General features: G+C 39.6%; 1 protein-coding gene across 1 annotated transcript in view; it reads right to left on the bottom strand.

Moving 5' to 3' along the window:
- INPP4B (inositol polyphosphate-4-phosphatase type II B) overlaps nucleotides 1-19,513 on the bottom strand; it is a 583,153-nt gene extending 563,640 nt beyond the window's left edge. Inside the window, exon 1 of the mRNA XM_082838508.1 lies at nucleotides 19,462-19,513. The gene's annotated coding sequence lies outside the window, so the exon portion shown is untranslated. The remainder of the gene's footprint in view (nucleotides 1-19,461) is intronic.
- Nucleotides 19,514-20,588: the final 1,075 nt, after the last annotated feature.

Here is a 20,588-nt window from a genome sequence, read left to right as displayed (position 1 = left end):
AGGATGATCTGCCTAAATGCAACACGGAGAAAAATGTTTCAAAGGTCATTTTTGTTCTTTTACACTAGAGAAAATATTCACCATATAAAACAAATAATATAAGAGGTGCGGTCAGGAAAAGACATACAAGGAGAGAAAGACATATTTTGAAAAAATCGCAAAGTCTTCTAATTTTGACTTCCCACTCCCCAACTTCTATAGTGGTTTTATCTGCTATCTCCTGCCTTCTGCAACAGCTCCCCACAGGGGATCTGGCTCCTTCAAAATTTCCTTCCCTTAAAAAGACTAGGTTGGGGCTTACTGCGCTCTTGATTTAGTGTAAATTTAACATTGAAACAATCTTGAAAGAAACCCGGCTCCCCTGCAGAGAACTGCTGGAAAATTAGCAAAAAGGACCAGAGAAGGCATTGTAAATCGTCACCTCCCACCCCTCCAACAGCCTCCCTGGCGCCTTCAACTTCATAAAAAAAGCCAATTTAGACCTTTAAAATGGCTCCCAATACTGACTTTTCTATCTCAGTGAAGAGTGAAATTGACCTCTTTGTAAAGCACAGCAAGGGGGAGAAATTAGTTTGGAGGGCCCCCAGCACCTGCCCCCTCACCCACCTCCAGAGACCAAGAATCTCAGGTCCAGGGCCTTTTCCCTGGCATCTGTTTTTAGAAACGCATTCTCAGAAGCTGTTTACAGCCAACAACTGGTCTCTTATTTCCACCACTGTTTCAAGTTCTGAATATAATTCTCAGTTATCATAAAGCCTACGATTCAGTCTGTGAGGACCAGCTGACCTGCGGGACTTGACGGGATGAAGAACTCGGCAGGAACCATCGGTTTAAATCCATCACCGCGAGACTATGATGCTCTAAGCGCATCTCAGCCCTCCAATGTGTCTCATTTCCTTCTCATCTTAACATTATCTTCAGCTGTAACTGTCACCACATTTTCTAGTAAATTCTAAAAGCCCCGTGAAAAAACTCAGAGGGGAATGACAGCCCTTTTGACATCAAGGCTTGCATGTGATTTAGAAGCATTTTGAAACAAAGGAAAAGAGGAGTGGGCCCAAAATGCTTACAAGGGCAGGCATTTTGCTGTTGTTTTTTGTTCATTTTACTTTCCAGGATCCATATCATCATACAACATATGCCACAAGATCCATGTTCGGAAAACAGATGCTACTAGAAAAATGTCTCCTGATTAATATTGTAATACTCAGGTTGAACATTTAATAAGGTCAAACCATGATATACATTTATTAGAATCAGGAAGAGGTAGGAAACCACTAAAGAAAATGTCAGAGCAGGTACCACATGTCTCAAAATCATTAATAAGATCATACCTACTTATCCATCAACAATCCAGACTTAGAAACACAATCTCAGCATCCTAGTTATCCTGACCCGGACAGCCTCAATTTATCTTCTGACTACTGAGTACTCTGCTTGCCTTCTCTCTTCTCTATACTTCCTCAGTCTAACTCAGGAGAGGGAGAAGGTGGGGTGGACACATCTCAATGACAAAAATCCCTAAACTACTTACCCTGGGCTTCAAAAATCCCTTTGTTTATGCCTTCCCTTTGAGAAACTAAGTGGAGCTCCAAGTTAAGAAATGTAGGGGAGAACCAGAAGGCTTGAGTTTCACGTCTGACTCTGCCACTGAGTATCAGTAAATGAATAAATAATTTAGACTGCTGCATGGCTTTACACACAGGAAAGGGGGGCTCTGTTCATCACCTAGTCTGGTCAGGAGTACATGTTTATTGGTAAATCTCTCATGTGTTTTATTGACATGAATCAATCCCCAGAGCTCAGTCATCAGGGTTGGTAACCGGACCTTAAAAACCATTAATCCACTGAGGTGCAACCACCTTAGCCTGACTAGGCTGAGGTTAACTAAGTAAGCCTGCCTTTACTACTTTTTTCAAAAACAAATCCCATAGGTTTAAAGCAGGGATTCCACACTCATATGCCTATGGGGCCAGAGAAGCATCCTAAGTGAGCGGCATGGATAAATGCACATCGTGTAATAGTGGGGGGGGTGGAGGGGGGTGGGGGGATGGCAGAGATACTGAATGAAAGGAGAATGCGGGCCTTTAGTAAAGGGAGTAGACATTGCTCAGCTCCAGTGAATTATCCCCAGATCTTCTAGCTGGTTTTTTTTTTTTACACCTGAAAAACTAAAACTTGCAAGTGAAGCTACTCATTTAAAACTCTGACTTATTAAAATAATGGGGAACAAACAAATCTATGGGTCCTATCCAGCTTCTGTGAATTATCAATTCATGATCTTGGCTCTAAACCAATGGGAAAGAAGATATAGAGTTTGAGAGTGCAGACAGGTCTGCACTGATCCATCACATCCATCAATGTCCTGACCTTGGATCAGCTCCTTCTACCCAATGACAACTCTAAAACCTCAATGTTATCCTCAAGCACCCTCCTAACACAGAGCCTCTCACTCTCAACAGAAGATCTTGATTCCTAATTCATAAAGAAAATCAGACATTAGGAAACAACTGCCTCATCTTCCCATTCTCAATCTACACACTTAACTAACATTGAAACCATCCAAACTCAGAGGAGAGGTGATCCTTCTCCTCTTTAAGTGGAATCCTCCCAGCATTGCCCCTAATACCTCACCTCTGTTAATTATCCTCTTCTCTCAAAGATCTTCAACTTCATCCTTCTGCTCAACTTAGCAACAATTTCATCTTTGGGGGGGACAAAGCTCCTTTGACTGCCTACTGCCTTCTCCCCTTATTTCCTTTAAATTAAAGCTTATTTTTCATACTGTTCGATAACCTTTACTATTATATTAGCATAGATTTATAGAACAGGAAGCAACCATTATTTTTATTGACATATGCTAAGTTTTCTGACTCCCCAAAAATATATTACTTAATGCCATCTATTTATCTGATAAATATTTATTCTCCTAGTTAAATACAAAGCACTGCTCACAAATGGCTCATTCGAAATCCCAACTGAGTTCAAAGCTCCTCAACACAGTTGACTCACTCTGCCATGGGTCATGGATCTCCCGTTTACATGTCATAAAGACAGAATAAAATCAAAGTAGGAAAATGGACCCAAATTGCTTAGTTGACAGAAACACTTATCTATGAGCACAGCCAATGTCTTTACTATACACTGAGTCTTAATGATATTAAAATAAGTTTGGATTAGCTATTCTATTGATATTCAGTTTGTGACTATAGATGGAAGTATAAAAATTCCATATGTATAAAAGAGATTGTGTTTCTGAAAGTTTCAACACAAAAGCCAAAATATGAGACAGACAGGCATGTAGGTAATGTGGGCAATGGTTCTAATGGGTAATTTTTTATCTTGATTATGATCATGTTTTCCAAATCATGAGTTAGATGCTAGAGTGGGCTATAAAATCAATTTAGTAGATTGCGGCAAGCATTTTTTAAAAGAAATTACATAGAAGAGAATAGAAAATGGAGTGCATGGCACATAAAAAAATAGTATTTATGCCATGAAAACTATGCAGATTGGTATGTGTGTACATGTGCAGTGGACCACGATATAAAATATATTTCTTACTGTGGATTGGGGAGATATATATACAAGCACTGGTCATAAATGAGTAACCTATATTCTCTGTCTACACCTTTTCACTTCCTGATCTCAATCTGTTGTTTCTGCTCTAGCAAATCCACTAAAATTGCTCTTGATAATGTCACTGACAACCTTCTACTTGTCAGATTTGAGGGACCACCTTCAGACCCAGTCATAGCTGAATTCTCTGCAGTGCTGCACATTGCTCATACCTCCTTCTTACTTGTGTTGCCTTTGGTTCTGTGACATCACTTTCTAATGATTCTCCTGCTATCTCCCTGGTGTATCTCTCTAGATTTTGTTCCCTGGTTCCCCTCCCTCAGTCTTCTCCAGAAATCCTGGTATTTCTGAAGAACAGAGCATGGGCCTCAGAGATGCCACACACACTAAGATTGAACTTTACCTATGCCACTTATCACCTCCAATACTACCTCCCTAGCCCCATCCACCCCCGTCTCTTGCCTGGATTATTGCAGTAGCCTAATGACTCATCTCCCCTTGTGTCTATTCTCAAAGGGTAGCCAGAGTGATCCTGGTAAGAAGAAAATCAGATCAACTAATTCCTTTGATCAGAACCACTCACTGGCTCCATGACCTCCTTCGGGTCTTTGCTCAAATAGCATTTTCCTCATGAGAATTTCCAAGCCTCTCTCTTTAAATATGTCATTCTAATGCCATTACAAGATGCCCTGTCCCTCTCTCCTGCTTTATTTTTCTCCATGGCCCTTGTCTTAAATACAGTACAATTATTTATTTTGCTTACTGTCTGTCTCCTCTTACTGGGACATAAGATCCAGCAGAGCAAGGATTTCTGGCTATTTTGTAGACTACTATATCCCCCGCATCAAGAGTTAGTGGTCCATAGTAGGAGGCCATTAAAATTTACTGAAAGAGGAATGACTGTCATCAATCATGTATTCTTATTTTGGTGGTGGTAGGCCTGAGTACACATGGCCTTGTAACTCTCCTACACTAGTCTATGCACTATTATACGTGTAATATGATTTTTAATAGGGCTTTTAGCTATTAAGCAAAACGTAAGGGACCCTTACAGGAAATTGTCTGAAATTCATAACCAGGGCTTAATCTTGTGTTAGCAGTGTTCCTGATGGCTGACCCGACAAGATGCAGGTATCTTCACATTGGCCTGGTTGTACAGATAATACAAGTGTCCTAGAGATGCTACTCTGGGGTCCCTCCTTTTTATCTACTTCATCATACAATCAATTCTGTTGGCCTAATGGGTGGTAAAGATAATTTGATTCCTTTCCTTTATTTTCCTGACAATAGCCCATAATTGTGTAATGAGAGGAGAAGAATATTAGTAACTTATTTAGTAACTTTAGTAATTACTAAATATTACTTTATTACTAATATTACTTTAGTAATATTTAGTAACTTATTAGTAACTTATTTTCCCCTGAATTCCAACCCAATCACAACCTTAGATTTTTTTGTTTATTTACTACTATAGCATTTTAAGAAACATCTGCTCCTGTAAAAACACTAACTAACCCATTAAGAATTTTCCCCTATTAATAAATAAGTACTTTTTCCCTCCATTAGGGAGACAAAAAAAAAAAGTCAATTTAATCAACTTAATCTTCTCTCTACTCCCCTAATTTATCTCCATTTAATTTTCACAAGCTCACAATAACTCACTTAGGCATTACTATTATCCCTGTCAATAAATGAGAAATTGAGGCATAAGAGACTAGAAGGCTTGTTCAGGATCACTCAGATGTCAGGTAGAAGTGCTATGATTTGACTCTGGAGCCTAAGGCATGGAAGGAGATGTGGATGACAAGATAGAGGAGATTATCTTGAGACATGCGATTGATTGGGGTAAGGGTAAGAGCAACTCCTACATGGCTAGGGTGACCAGGTAAATAATGGTTCTTCCAATGATCCATAGGAAAAAGAGGTTTAGTGTACAAGTTTATAAGATCAATTTTGGATGTAAGTATGAGGTGCCTGTGGGAATGAATTTTGAAGCTCAGAATGGTGCCCTGGGCTGGAGATATAAATGTGGAGCTTAAAAGTAGTTAGGTAGAATCCAAAATCCTAGAGGGCAATACGTTCACCCACAAAGAGTTCCCTACATTTGGCAAATAGAAAAAAAAGAAAAAAAAAACTGGTTATCTACGAAAGAGGAGTTTTAATGGAATGAGAGATTGAATGAAAGATTGTTACAGGTCAAAGAGTGAATGGTTAGTGAGAAAGCAGAAATGGTGATAGAGATCTACTCTTCTGAGAAATGGTTATTTGCACAGAAGAAGGAAGTGATTGAACACTATCTGGAAGTCACAGGAGCTATTAAAAGTTTCTTTGCTGGGCTTACCTGGTGGGGAAGTGGTGGAGGGTCCGCCTGCCGATGCGGGGGACGCGGGTTCGTGCCCTGGTCCGGGAAGATCCCACATGCTGCAGAGCGCCTGGGCCCGTGAGCCATGGCCGCTGGGCCTGTGCATCCGGAGCCTGTGCTCCGCAACGGGAGAGGCCACAGCGGTGAGAGGCCCGCGTACCGCAAAAAAAAAAAAAAGTTTCTTTTGCTAATCATCTACTTGTGACGCCTTCTAAAATTGACCTTCCTAGAAACATAGCTCTGAAAGTCTCACGTCCCAGGAAAGACCTTCCTGGAGATGGTTAGCCATCTTCTGACTTCCCAGGAACCCTCCTGAAACAGCCCTCCTTAGAAAACATTCCATGTTATGGCCTCTCCCACACCATCAGGGTTCTAAGATCCTGCTCATTGAGGAAAGTTAATCTGTATTGGATGGATGCTAATGGCTACAGTGTTATTAGGTAACTTTTGTGTTATAAAGCAAGCCCTCTTGGGAATTCATGTTTTATTCTAAAGCAACATTTCACAAAGTTTGCTTTCTTGAAACCTAGCCTCTGGATGCAGTGAGTATTACATTAAAAAATACTAAAGTAGGAAAGGTTAACGGTCAACGAATTTTAGGAAATGCTGGGTTAAACAGAGTTAAACAGGTTTCTTTACAGCAGGATTTTCAGAGACTAATATTCTAATGTGCGTCATAAAACTACAGGAGGGAGAAATAAAATTCAGCATTTTCCAAAATTACCTGATTATAAGACTTTTTAAAAGTGTTATCACATGGATCAGAAATATAAGAAGATGCCTTCCCATAGGACCAATGCTAGTGGAGGTTATTTCAGGCAATGTGACTGACTGATCAGAGATCAAAACGCCGCGGAGCACAGGCTCCGGACGCGCAGGCTCAGAGGCCATGGCTCACGGGCCCAGCCGCTCCGCGGCATGTGGGATCCTCCCAGACCGGGGCACGAACCCGCGTCCCCCGCATCGGCAGGCGGAGTCCCAACCACTGCGCCACCAGCGAAGCCCTCAACACCATTTTAATTGTACCAAGTACCATCCCATTGAGCAGCCATGTTTGCTTCAGTTCACCCCACTTTTAGCACTCTCTTCACATGATGACATTAATGCAGGCACAGTCCCTTTTATAATGGGGATGGACCCTTGCTTGAAGGTTTAAATATTTGCTTTCCCTTTTGATGAACTAAATTCTATGGACTCCATAATAAAAACTGGGATTAGGGCATATAGTACATTTCATTTCACAGCCCTGTGTGACTGACTACACGTGAAATAAATCTGGTGAATTAACTTGTTGATCGTTGATATTATTTCCCTGCCTTCGTTTTTTCTTTTCTTTTATAGCTTGTAAGCTCAGTTGTTACCAGGAAAATCAATAGACAAGCTTTCAAGAAAATTTACACCTAGGGAGAAGAAAGGCCCTTCTGCCTGGAAGTTATTCTTTTTCTTTTCTAAGGGAGTAATATCCACTCCACAGCCAGAGTTCACTTTCAAGTCAACAGAAGCCCAGTGTGTTCATGAGGACTCTCTGCTGGGAGAATGGGGCCCCCAAGTATTTTCAGAGGGACAGCATTTGTAACTGGGATAACTTCTGTGAATTGAATTTTTCTGAAAGTCAGGCAGGACTAAAGAAAGGGAACTAATGTAGCCAAGAAAATAAACCATTATCCACATGTCCAGGGCCTAGAAAAGAATGCAGGAAAGGCTACAAAAGACAGCCTTTTCATGTGAATGTAAATGAAATATAACCCTATTAACTAGAGCAGAGATTCTCATCTCTGTCCTCTCCTGGAGCTCATATCTAGGAGACAGAGACCACATCCTTCAGAGTTCTGCTCTGGGTCAAAAGATTTTTGTCATTGCATGCCAGTGTTTAAAGGAGCTAGCTAGCCTTGGACCACATGTGGCAAATTAGAGCAGCACCATTCAAAAGAACATCGTAAGATGGTGGAAATGTTCTACAACTTTGCACTGTTCAGTATGATGGCCAGTAGTTACATATAAATGCTGAGCACTTGAAATGTAGCTAGTGTCGTTAAAGAACTGAATTGCCAATTTTATTTAACTTTAATGAATTCAAATATAAATAAGCTCATATGCCTCGTGGCCACCATATTTAATAGCATAGGGCTAGAAAACGGAAGTGTGAATTCATCAAGTCAGGATTCCCAGCCTTTTAATAGGGGCATAGAGCAGTATGCATATCCCAACCCATGTTCCCCAACCATTTCCATCCCTGCAAAGCTACATCACAAAGCCAGTGGGGGTCAGGGGAGGAGTGCGGCACAAGCGTTGAAAAAAAACGTCCATAACTACTTGGCAAATTGAAGTAAGTTTAAGTAAAGGCACGGGTCAAAGTGGAATGGCAGTCACTGGGTGGGAGCAGGGTCTGACATATGTTTAGTAAATAAAGGGAGTCCTGAAGAGGTGCTACAGGGTAAGAATGTAATGACAGTGTTGCAGTTGTCTATGGCTGCGTAACAAATTACCCCAAAATTTAGTCACTTTAATCTATGACATTTGTTTTGCTCATGAATCTGCAACAACTTGAGCAGGACCCATGGAGGGAAGAGTGCATCTCTGTTCCACTCATCATCACCTGAATTGTCCCAAGGCTGGGAGCTGGGATCATCTGGACTTGTTTACTTGGATGATGCTGGCCTTTGGCTGTTAGGCTATCAGCCAAAACACCTTACAAATGGCTATTCCATGAGGCGTGTCTCACAACCTGGTGACTGGGCTCCAAGAGAAAGTGTCTAGAAAGAAAGAAAGTCAGGAGGATTCTGTAAACTCTTTATGACCTCACTTTGAAAGTCCCATAGCATCACTTTGGCAGTACTGCTCTGCTCATTAGAACAGACATGAATCCACTCAGGTTCCAAAGAAGGGAAAATATCTTCACTTCTTGGTGTGGAGTGCCAAGGAGGTTCAGGAGGAACACGTGGATTAGAAATATTGCTGTAGCCATTTTTGCAAAATAATCCATCACTGTTAGATAACATAGTTCAGGCTTCCCATGATAGAAAGCTTAGTCAAACCAAACTAATAACAAAATAGAAATTTATTGTTTTAAGAAACCAGTAAGCTTAAAGTTTCAAGTATGGCTGGATCCAGTGGCTCAAATGATATAATTGCAACTTTCTCATACTTGTTCATTCATTCTATGTTTCTTGTCTCTTTCTTGTGTCTGTCTGTCTGTTGGTCTCTCTCTCTTTCCCCACCCCCAACTGTCCCATTATCCTCTCCAACTGGCAGAACAAAAGATTACTGGCAACTCTAAGTCAATATCTTGATAATTTTTGATCCTAAAGGAAGAATCTTTCTCTTGTATAACAAGTTCATGGAAGAAGAGTGATTAATTTTGTTCAGGTCACAAACCCACCCCCTGTCCAATCACTGGGTCCTGGGAAATAACGTTCCATAATAGGTCAGGTGAAGGTCCCCAGTCCACCCTAGCCATAAGTTATTTAACCTCAACGCATTTCAGTTTTCTCACGTGTAGAATAAAGATTCTGGTAAATTGACTGTAAAAATGACCCTAAGTCTCTACTCTTCTGTATCCAACCAATTGCAGTGTGACTTTGTAACTCCTTTCATCCAATGGCAGTCTATTTTCCCATCCCTTTATTCGAAGCTAGACTTGAGATTTGCTTGGCCAACAGAATGTGGTCGAAATGGCCCTGGGCTAGTTCTGACTCCTTAGCATTTCTGCTCTTTTTCTCTCCGAGCTCTGATACCACCATGAGGACAAGCTCAGTTTAACTGTTGGGGGAACAGAGATTCCACAGAGCAAAGCCAAATCAGCCTAGTTGTCCCAGCCAAAATCACAGACACATGAGAGAATTCAGCCCAGATCAGCAAGACAAACCCAGAGCTGACTTTCCAGCTGCCTGCAGAGACATGAGCAAAGCCACTAAGACCAGGGTAAACCACCCATATAATCTGCACACCTGTGCCAATGAGTTTTGCTCACTGGGTGTTTGTTCCACAGTATTAATGACAAAACTGAAACAGATAACAGTAGGCCCTAATGCTTGGTACTGTGTTTAGAACAGTGCCTGGCATCAAATAAGCAGTCAATAAATATTTGCTATTATTATTATCCATGACAGCACCACACAGAATGTGTTTCCCAGCTTCCTGAAGAAAATGAGATGTCTCCCACAAGTGTCGTGAGAGCCAATACAGAACACTGATCTATCAAGTTTTTTGCAATTTTAATAAATTAGTAAGAAACGTATCAAAAGCTAAGCATATTCTAATAATGGAAAGTAAGATATTTATTGCCAATGTAGTAAAAGTACATGATCTCCAAAGCCCTTCACATGTCCTGTACAAACATCTAATATCTGACCTATGCACAGCTAACATAGCACCAGTATCACCAATTAGATCAAATATCAAACTTCTCCTAGGAAAAAATAGACAGTAACATTTTTATCACATGATTAACTGTCGTTAATGATATTTATATTGCATCAAAAGTTGGGACAAGAGTAATTTTATCTGCCCTAGTATTTTCAGACATAATAGTTTTATGTCTGATGCTATTTTCAACTGCAGACTTTAAAGGAATACATGCATTGGTTCCAAGAAAACATGATTATCCACCTTACCTTTACAAAAACTGGAGAAGCACATGACTGAGGTTCAACTCCCTGATCACTGTATGCATATGGTGTGTGTGGGGGGAGCTGGGGTTTGCTTCACAGCTACTCTTCTCTGTCTACCCTCTCTCTCTCTCAGATAAGGCATTTACCCACTTAAACAGCTTCGGGCAAATTCCATTAGTTTCCAAACTCACCGCTGTAACTTCTCTTTTGAACTCAACTCCACATTTCCGTTTCTGTTTGACTTTTGTATTTGGATGTTCTGCCACCTCCTCATCCTCAAAAAATGTGAATTCATTGCCTCTCTGGTCATCACCCAGCAAACACGTGTATGGTGTTATGTGATCACACAAGGGAAAGAAATCTCCTAATTCAGTTCCTTACACATCACAAAAGCAGGCTGAGTGATAATTCTCACCAATCCTGTTATTACTCCTGTTCTCCAGTTTTGTCTTCATACCCTAGGTATGGCTGTGGCAAGTATCATTAGCCTACTTTTTTATTTTTTATTTTTTTTTTGCGGTACGCAGGTCTCTCACTGCTGTGGCCTCTCCCGTTGCGGAGCACAGGCTCCGGACACGCAGGCTCAGCGGCCATGGCTCACGGGCCCAGCCGCTCCGTGGCATGTGGGATCTTCCCGGACCGGGGCACGAACCCGTGTCCCCTGCATCGGCAGGCGGACTCTCAACCACTGCGCCACCAGGGAAGCCCTATCCTACTTTATTGAAGAGGAAAATAATACACCCAGTTGTATAGATAGTCAGATATAAAAGTATTGGTGGGTGGGCAGGTAGAGCTGCAAATACACACCGATGAGATTAATAATCACTGTATGAAGAAGGATAAGAGTTGAGGCTAAATTTTATGGAAGTGAATTTTGATACTGATTTGATAGAATTAATAGTAGCTAACATATATTAAGCACTTACTATGTGCCAGTAACTATTACAAGTTAATATTAATATGCTAAGTTAATATTAACATTAACTCAATTATTTACGTATTTTTCTTGAACAGTTTTGTACAATAAACCAATATGAGATCCCCTGGGTTAAACAGCCTGCATTAGGTCAGCAACAATAAGCTAATAAATCAGCAATCTGGAATTTGAATGCAGACCATCTGGCTCCTGAGAAGTGTCCCTACCACACTCCGCTTTCTGAAATGAAGAATAAGAAGTTGGGGAGGGGAGAAAAAAGTAACAGCAAAGTCAACAAGGTAGAAATAAGTCAATCATACACAGGCGTGGGACTCAACCAGTTTGTACGGGCTACGAAGCCACACCTGGGTGAGGAATTGGGTGGAAATGAGGTTGGGAGGATTTGAGATGCAGCAGCAGAGAAGTGGTCTTTGAACGTCAGGCTGAGCTGTTTGGACTTCTGGAACCACCCAAAGGGAACCTGACCCTCTGTCTGCTTTAACTTAATCCGTGTCAACACGCAGGCAAAAGAACAGGTTGAAGAGAAGGCACTGGTGCATATGGAAGTGGGAGTTAGTTTCTTGACGTGGAGCTAAAACACTTTGAAACTGGCAGCAACTCTCACTCAAAAGACTTCACAGGCTTCCCTGGTGGCGCAGTGGTTGAGAGTCCGCCTGCCGATGCAGGGGACATGGGTTCGTGCCCCGGTCCGGGAAGATCCCACATGCCGCGGAGCGGCTGGGCCCGTGAGCCATGACCGCTGAGCCTGCGCGTCCGGAGCCTGTGCTCCGCAACGGGAGAGGCCACAGCAGTGAGAGGCCCGCGTACCGCAAAAAAAAAAAAAAAAAAAAAGACTTCACATACATCTGTGTCATTGAACTATCTGCAAAGGATGAAGAGAGGGACAGACTGAAGACAGATGCCCTGGTCCCATCCCAGTCCTGACCCCCTTCTGGAGGGTTAAGTTCTGGAAGCACAGGAGGGACTGTTATACTCAAGCCAGCTGTGTGCTTCCGCACCAGGTTCAATGCTGAGAGTGCCTTAACTGAACATCTGGCTAATAATGTACCTTCCATGTATTAATGGCACTCACTGCACCTGCTCCATCTGAGGAAATTACATGGGTCAAGTAACGGCAGCATGATTTCAAATGTTTGCCTCATCACCTACAAACATAATCAAAGAATAACAACCACAGTCTTGGGGAAAATCTTGGTTAAGTCTTTTTCACTAGCAGTTCTAAAACAGAAAGGCAGAAAATAAGAAACTTGCTGATAATCTCATAAACCAATAATTCTCAAATATAACAAGTTCAATGTGAAAGGAATTATTTCCTTAGCCCCCTCCCCGAACCAACTAACACAATTTTTTGAAAATCTTAAAAGTGATAAGGGTGTAACATCTACAATTAGTATATTCCTTGGTAAAACTGGTTTCAGGAAAGGAAATGTTTCCACAATTCTCTTTTCCAACTTTTGCTAAGGTACTTTTTTAAATGCATTGAAAGCAAAATTTTTCCAGAAGAGTTGTTCCAAATGGGAACCTTTTTTCATACCTTTTTCATAACCATTTAAAAATCTGCTTGGTGCTTAGTCAACTCCTAACTAATCACCTAAGACTGAGTTTCAACTGATAACTAAAATCCAGCAGATTATTCTGAATCTTCCTGGTAATGAGAGTCAGATTTGACCAAATATTAACTGCATTATTTAAAATAACATTACTAGTATCTATTGAACATTGACCAATACTATGATTTTTTTATTAATTTCTGGGGGAAAAAAAAGCATTTGCTATACTTTTACCTGCCATTTTAAGGACTCGACAATTACATGTATTATATGTCATGAAAAATCACATTCTTTTTGTATTTCTACACTGTTTTCTTTGTCAACTGGTGAGCAAACACCCATAATACTCTTTGGCATCTATCAAAATGTTCTGAGTATCTTGTGACAAGAGAGCACAGATCCAGGAAAGTTTAGACATTACTAAGGAAACAGTGCACAGATGTAGATGCTGAAAAATTAATACCACCCCATCTTCTGATAGGCTGTAGCTCCAAAAATGCTTCTACAGAAACAGAATGAAACAAGCCCAAAGCACAAATATTCGTGCCATCGCAGCATAAATGAATCATAAAGCATTAAAACAGAAATTTCAAGCTTTGGCATCAGGTCCAATTTCTGAGCAATTCCTCAGCCTTACACATATTCTTCATGTCATCTCATTGGTAGAGAGAATACTGGAAGTAAAAGTAACCTGTCACAAAAACAAGTTGAAAAACTATTTAAATATTTTATGATGCTTGTAGTCTTCCTCCTCATATCTCAAAAAATATTTTTTTAACCTGCAAAACAGGTACTTACTATCCTCAGGTAAGATGTTCTAATGAAGTACCAATTTTATTACTAATTAAGGCCACAGGAACCCTAGGAGGCTGCTGCTGACATCTAGTGGCATAATTTTTTAAATGTTATACGCATTAAAAAGATAAATCTAGAGAGAGAAAGGGACAGACATGCATACATATGCGCCTTCAAAGTCTAGTGGACAGCGCATGTTACAAATTAGTTGCCTCTGCTCACACCACTCTGCCTCCAGTGACGTGCTTCCCCTTCCAAAGTAAGGCTACTACCGCAAAACTGAAGAAAGGAAAACCAACACATCTGCTAAAGCCTTAAAGGAACCGTTTACCCTCACAGTCCTGTGTCTTTTACTGGGAATTGCCAGTTCCCTGAAAGCTCCAATTCCCAAAAGCGCTGTCCTGACCCTAACAGTCCTAATTTTATTTCAACTTCCCAAATAACCATAGTCCGTCCCCAGTTTCCACACCTATTAGCATTTAGGTACTTTTAGGGTGCCAGCCTAAAGAGATTTGACTGTAGAGCTGAGCATATGTTATTTCAGACTGCATGTCCACAAACATACCTGCACATTCAAAATGGCCATGAAATCCCTATGCGTGAGATTCAATAACTATTGAAAACTTAAAAATAGCTCTCAGGGACTGCTTTAACGTTTCCAACTATCCACATGAATGATGAAATTGATATTGATGTGAAAAATGGTAAGGAGCATAGAGATAACTTCTACAAGCAAGTAAAAAGATTTTTTCTATAGCCTCTATATGTCTGTATGTATGTGTGTATAAGGGGTGCATATGTGTGTGTGTAAAACAAGAGAAAGACTCAAGTTCTACACATACCCCACTCCCCCTAAAGCACTTGTGAGTATAGTAGGTAAACACTGAATTGATGAATGAGGTGGCAAATTACAATATAACTTTTTTCCCCTATTGATTCTAATGTAAGCTATGAAATAGGTAGTGTTTTACTCTTAGGCAAAAGTGTCTTTGTGGAGTAGCTCAGGATTTTCCTCCCATCACATGTGCAAAGTGGTACAAAGCCAATGGGTGATCGAATTAGGCAATGTCCCTTTGGTGAAGGGAGTATACTTTTTTTTAATTAATTAATTTTTTTGGGGGGCTGCATTGGGTCTTCGTTGCTGGGCACGGGCTTTCTCTAGTTGCGGTGAGTGGGGGCTATTCTTCGATGCGATGCACGGGCTTCTCATTGCGGTGGCTTCTCTTGCAGAGCACAGGCTCCAGGCACGCAGGCCTCAGCAGTCTCGGCACACGGGCTCCAGAGCACAGGCACAACAGCTGTGGCGAATGGGCCTAGCTGCTCCGCGACATGTGGGATCCTCCTGGACCAGGGATAGAACCGTGTCCCCTGCATTGACAGGTGGACTTCCAACCACTGCACCACCAGAGAAGTCCGGGAGTGTATCTCAAGCGTTGAAAATTATTTGCCTTATAAATTAGTATATTTGAATTTAGATTTTATTCACATTGAAAAGATATGATAACAGGAGAGAAGGTTCTCAAGTTAGTCCTAATTAATACAAAACATTGCTAAATTATAATTCTCATAGTACAAAGGAATCTTCTAGCCTTTTAAATATTCCTTCGGTGGAAATCTTAGAGATGCAAGGACCTCATTCCTTCGAAGTCTATTTCACTCACAAGTGGGAGTAAAAGTAGAAGACAGAAGGATCTTCCTTACAGTCTCACTGAAGGAAAAAAAGTCCCATGTCTGTGTGTGTATCTTTACACATAATAAAGTTCTGTATGTACATATACATACATATTTAAACACACACACACACACAAAAGAGCTACTACAGAGCAATATACGCAAATCAGTGACAGTGTGACAGATAGTATATCTAGGTTACTTTACGGACTGAATATGGGTTAAGGAAGAGAAATAGTTGTAGCATGATGAGGAACTCAGAAAGCCCCCTAAAGAACAGTTGGAATAAGGGAAAAGAAGACTGGACATTCTGAGTGGAGTTATCAGCATAAGGAAAGACAAGAATGTTTAGGGTATACAGTGTAGTAAGAGAGAAACCAATACGGTAAGAAACATATGTGGGGAGTCAATGCAAGAACTTGAACATTAGCAGGAGACAATTCTAGACAATGCTATGGCTTCTGTAGGACTATTCCATCAAGACTATTCTTGGGAGTTTTCTTCAAAGTTTTAAAGGGCTTCCCTGGTGGCGCAGTGGTTGGGAGTCCGCCTGCCGATGCGGGGGGCGCGGGTTCGTGTCCCGGTCCGGGAGGATCCCGCGTGCCGCGGAGCGGCTGGGCCCGTGGGCCATGGCGGCTGGGCCTGCGCGTCCGGAGCCTGTGCTCCGCGGCGGGGGAGGCCACAACAGTGAGAGGCCCGCGTACCGCAAAAAAAAAAAAAAAAAAAAAAAGTTTTAAAAAGATGGAGTATCCCACAGAATCTAATACTCAGAAGAGTAAAGTAAAGAGTAACAAGAACTTTGGCAAATGATGAAAATCATAAAAAAACAAAAAAGGCAAATTCATAAAAATGATCATAATAACTCTTCCTCATATAAAGTCCTCCTTAAGAATTACTTTTTAATCATTTCTCAATGAAAGTGTTCAATTATTTGTTCTCTGACTTTCAGTTTAAATTCTCTTTTGGAGCATATATGCCTGATGTCATAGCCCTATTTCTGTAAAGCATTGTGTCTATCCTATGTGAATTAGTCCAAGCATCGTGACAATTACATCACCCCTTTCATCACATGTGTAGAGGTATTTGTAACTCTCATTGTAATTCATGGTCATTAACTTATTAATCAACCTGAAAATCTGATGCTTTACTTTCCATTGTTATTTTATAGTAGTTTATAAAAAATAATATAAAATATAATTTGTAATAAGCTCTTAAAATATCAGAAGAATTTTATTCTTTAAAAAAATTTTCAACGTGTGCTACACCTACAAAATATTCTACAGCCAATAATAATAAACCACAATGAAACCAATCTCTAAACAATATATTTATACCTTATTTCTTAGTGCCCTAGAACATAAAGAACGCTGTATACTAGCCTTATAACAGTTTATTTTCAATTATCAAAAATGTATTTAGAGTACATCAAAAAACTGCTGAACCCTTAATATCCCATTTCACTTTCCTACAGGGAAGTTAAATATATATGAAAATAATACTTAATATTCCTACATAATACAAATAAATTACAAACATGAAAATTTCTTAATTGAAATTCAACTTATTTCCAGGACATATAAACCTGTGTAAAAATAGAACAGAATAATGGTCTCTATTTTTGTGCATAATCTTACTAGGTACAGAGAAGGATATTTTAACCCAACTAGGTTAAGTTGCCTCTATTTTGGGGCGACAAAATTAAGAATATTGTGACCAACAGACATCAATAACTTTACATAGCGAAGTACTACATGAAAACTTATTTTAGACCCTTTTTGAAAAAGTCAAATGTAGAACTTCCAGGTATCTGCACACACAAAAGTTCCTGTTAACCCAAAAGATTGCTCTCCGAGCCCCATTGCCAGAGTTAATGGTACACAAAATGAGTGTGTTAGTCATCACGTGCAACTGAGAAAGGCTGAATGGTCCCATTTGTCCAAAACTAGCACCTTCACTAATATGCCTTGAACTTCTACTATTTAAACACTGAAATTTAAATGCATATATCCCATTTAGGATAATAGAGACAGAGCATCTTTGCCTTATTAACAGGAATATTTTATAAAGTTGCAAACACCCCTATTTTAATGAGTCCAAAGGACCAACCTAAAGAGGTGATGACATGAACACCATTTCTCCCACCCCAGTTACTCTTTCACACCTCACTCCCAACCTCCACACAAAAGCCAGCATCCTAGAGTATAATCTCTTTGGGAGTGTTAACAGACCAGAGTGCTTGGACTGTCAATATACAGAACTGGTTCTTTATTGGCACATCGGGGAGAAGCAAACTTTGTTACTCAGGGTACATGATGCTGGATATTCTGCCACATTAATGGGAATTTCCCTCCTACACCACAACTCCTTCTTTGCTACATGCAGTTCGAAGTAAGTTTATCCCTATCTTAAATAAATGAAATCAAAGCCTAACAAAATTGAATGTATTAGTATATACATACCTCTGAAAAAAGAAAAATTTCACATGAATGCATCCTGGGTGGTCTGTGCTCTCTTCATTAGCTCCATCTCACTCAGTGTGTTTCCTTCTCTGTCTTTACTGTGTCATCTTCTACTGATTCCGCCTCAGCCAGCATTCTTCTACCATACATCTCCCTATGCTTATATCACAGCACTCAGCTTCAACCCCTTCCACATACTGTCTAGGTATTAGTTTTCATTATAATGCCTCTCTTTAGGGAGTCACAGTTAATAGTTCTAAGCTAAAGGAAACCCTCCATTGATTTCATTAACCATTTAAAAATGCCTTATAGTTTGACTTAACATTTTAGTATAGTGGACCTACAATTGAAAATCAACATTACAGGAGAGAAGCTACTTCCTTAAGGAGTTTACGCCTCCCTTGAAGCATTAACTAAAAGCCAAAAATAAGTAGAAACACCCCAGTTTGTAATTCAACCTAACTATTTTTGCTCCACTGCAAATTAAAGTTCATAAACCAGTTTTCTGCTGATGTCCATTAAATTCAAATGCTTCCTTTGTTTCAACACTCATTTGTTTTATAGGAATTCGACAATTTGTCAAAAATAGAACCCAGTTAGTTCCAATTAGTATGTGACCTAGTACACATTTCAACAAATCCAGTATGTGCATTGCTATATACAAAGCGACATCATATCTTCATAGCTATACAAGCAGATAGTATTGATAGATGGGTTTAGTTCCCAACACAATTCTAACTTTTCAGAAACTTTTCTATTAAAAACTCTTTTGAGACATCACCTTTATTCATAAATCATACACACATTTTATATCTGCATCTACGCCCCACTTTGCTTACACGTATATGTCATTAGAATATTTGCATGATTGTTCATATTCTTAGGCTAACATATATAAACAAATCACATAGCAATTGGAAAATTTAGCAACTAAATATGCAATCATTGAGTATAATCAGGCATGCTATTCAACAACTGTATGATATAATTCAATCTTTCCAAAGAAAATATATGTTTTGTGTAAGAGTGTCTTCGTCAAACTTGATGAAGTTTTTCTAGGAATTTGTACTGAACTTTTTTGTCTATTAAAAAAATAATATGTAAAGCCATCTGACTGATGCTTAAATAAGAGGAAAATTTTAATTAAAAGAATCTCATTCTCTTATTGTCTACCATTTGTAAATGTAATACACTAATTGGACCTATTTCCAAACAGAGTACAATCTTCTAGTCAAGATCCTATCCACACATTAACATAAATGCAAGAGTAGTGTTGGAAAATTCATCATTAACCACAGTGCTTCAAGCTAACATATATTTTAAAATTTACTGGTCACTTCCTAAATATGATGGTCATCAAAAATCATTCCTTTTACTTTTCAGATGATTTACTTTTTTGATGGATTATTCCATAGTTAAAACCAGTAATCAAGAAAAACCAACCAGTTGAATGTATCAGAGTTAAACAGACTAATATATATATTAAAATAAGCATTACCTTGGTCTGATTTTTCATAAAGGATAGCAGATCTCTTGCCAGGTGACACCATTTCTTTGGGTTCTGTGGGTAAAAAGAAAAGAGATTAATAAAAACAACCTTTCTTTTCACCCTTTAAATGTTTCTTAAAAACATTTATTAGTAATAAAGGTCAGAGAAGAAAATCATTTAACAAAATATTCAGCTCCATTCAGCAGCTGCCTTGGGAACCACTTGCTTTAAATGACAAATAACTTCCCCAAAGGCCCCCTCTCCCCTGCAGCTGAAAACAAGGGTGACTGCCACAGATCCTCAGCCCTGTTTTCTTTGCTTCTCTCTCTTTTCTCACATGGGAACAAGACTAGCACTCGAGCAAGGAAAAGAGTTAGCTTCAATCATTTCAAAAGATAAGATGTAATCCATGTTGGGACAGAACATTTACTTGGAATGCAACAGACTGAAATGGAATTTGCAATTATCTAAATTAGTTTCCTCCCTCCCCCAGCGAGTATGGCTTTTAAAATGTTCATGCAAGTCTGGGTATTTTTCTATTCTGTCTTTCCACAAAAATGATAAAATGAGATATTGTGGATTGACTTAGTAAATAATTGCAGATTACCCTCCTTAGGAGCTGCAATTTTAGAGCTTTTCTATGCTGCACTGAGGAGAAAAGTACTTTATAGGAGTCAAAAGTTATGAAAATATATCTTATTCCTTCCCTTAGCATATAACCATCTTGAGGAGTGTCCCATAAAAGATTTTATTGCATCATTATCAGAATGTTCACACTGCAAGATAAGAAATTCAAGTCTAAGACATAGCTCTCCAGGAAGGACTATCACATAGACAGGTAAGAATTTTAAATTCACCCCTTAAGAAAGTTATTTGACTGAAGAAATGTTAACAGTTAAAAGCAACGTTGATTATTTGACTGTAACAGTCATTATAAGAACAGTCATATAACTGCAATCACCAAAACATCTTACTAGCTGTGTGAAATTAGGCAAGGAAATTAGACTCTGTAAACATTCCTTTCTCATCTGTAATATCAGAATGCTAATTCTTTCTACTTCATAGAACTGACAGGATAAATAGGTGAGATAAATACACAGAAAGGACACAGAATTCATGAATGTTAGCCAAGATAA

The sequence above is a fragment of the Leucopleurus acutus genome (assembly GCF_964270905.1).
Source record: "Leucopleurus acutus genome assembly, chromosome: 4".
In the NCBI taxonomy this organism is placed as follows: Eukaryota; Metazoa; Chordata; class Mammalia; order Artiodactyla; family Delphinidae; genus Leucopleurus; species Leucopleurus acutus.
Note: the sequence above shows the minus strand (reverse complement) of the source record. Positions and strands in the feature narration are given on the sequence as shown.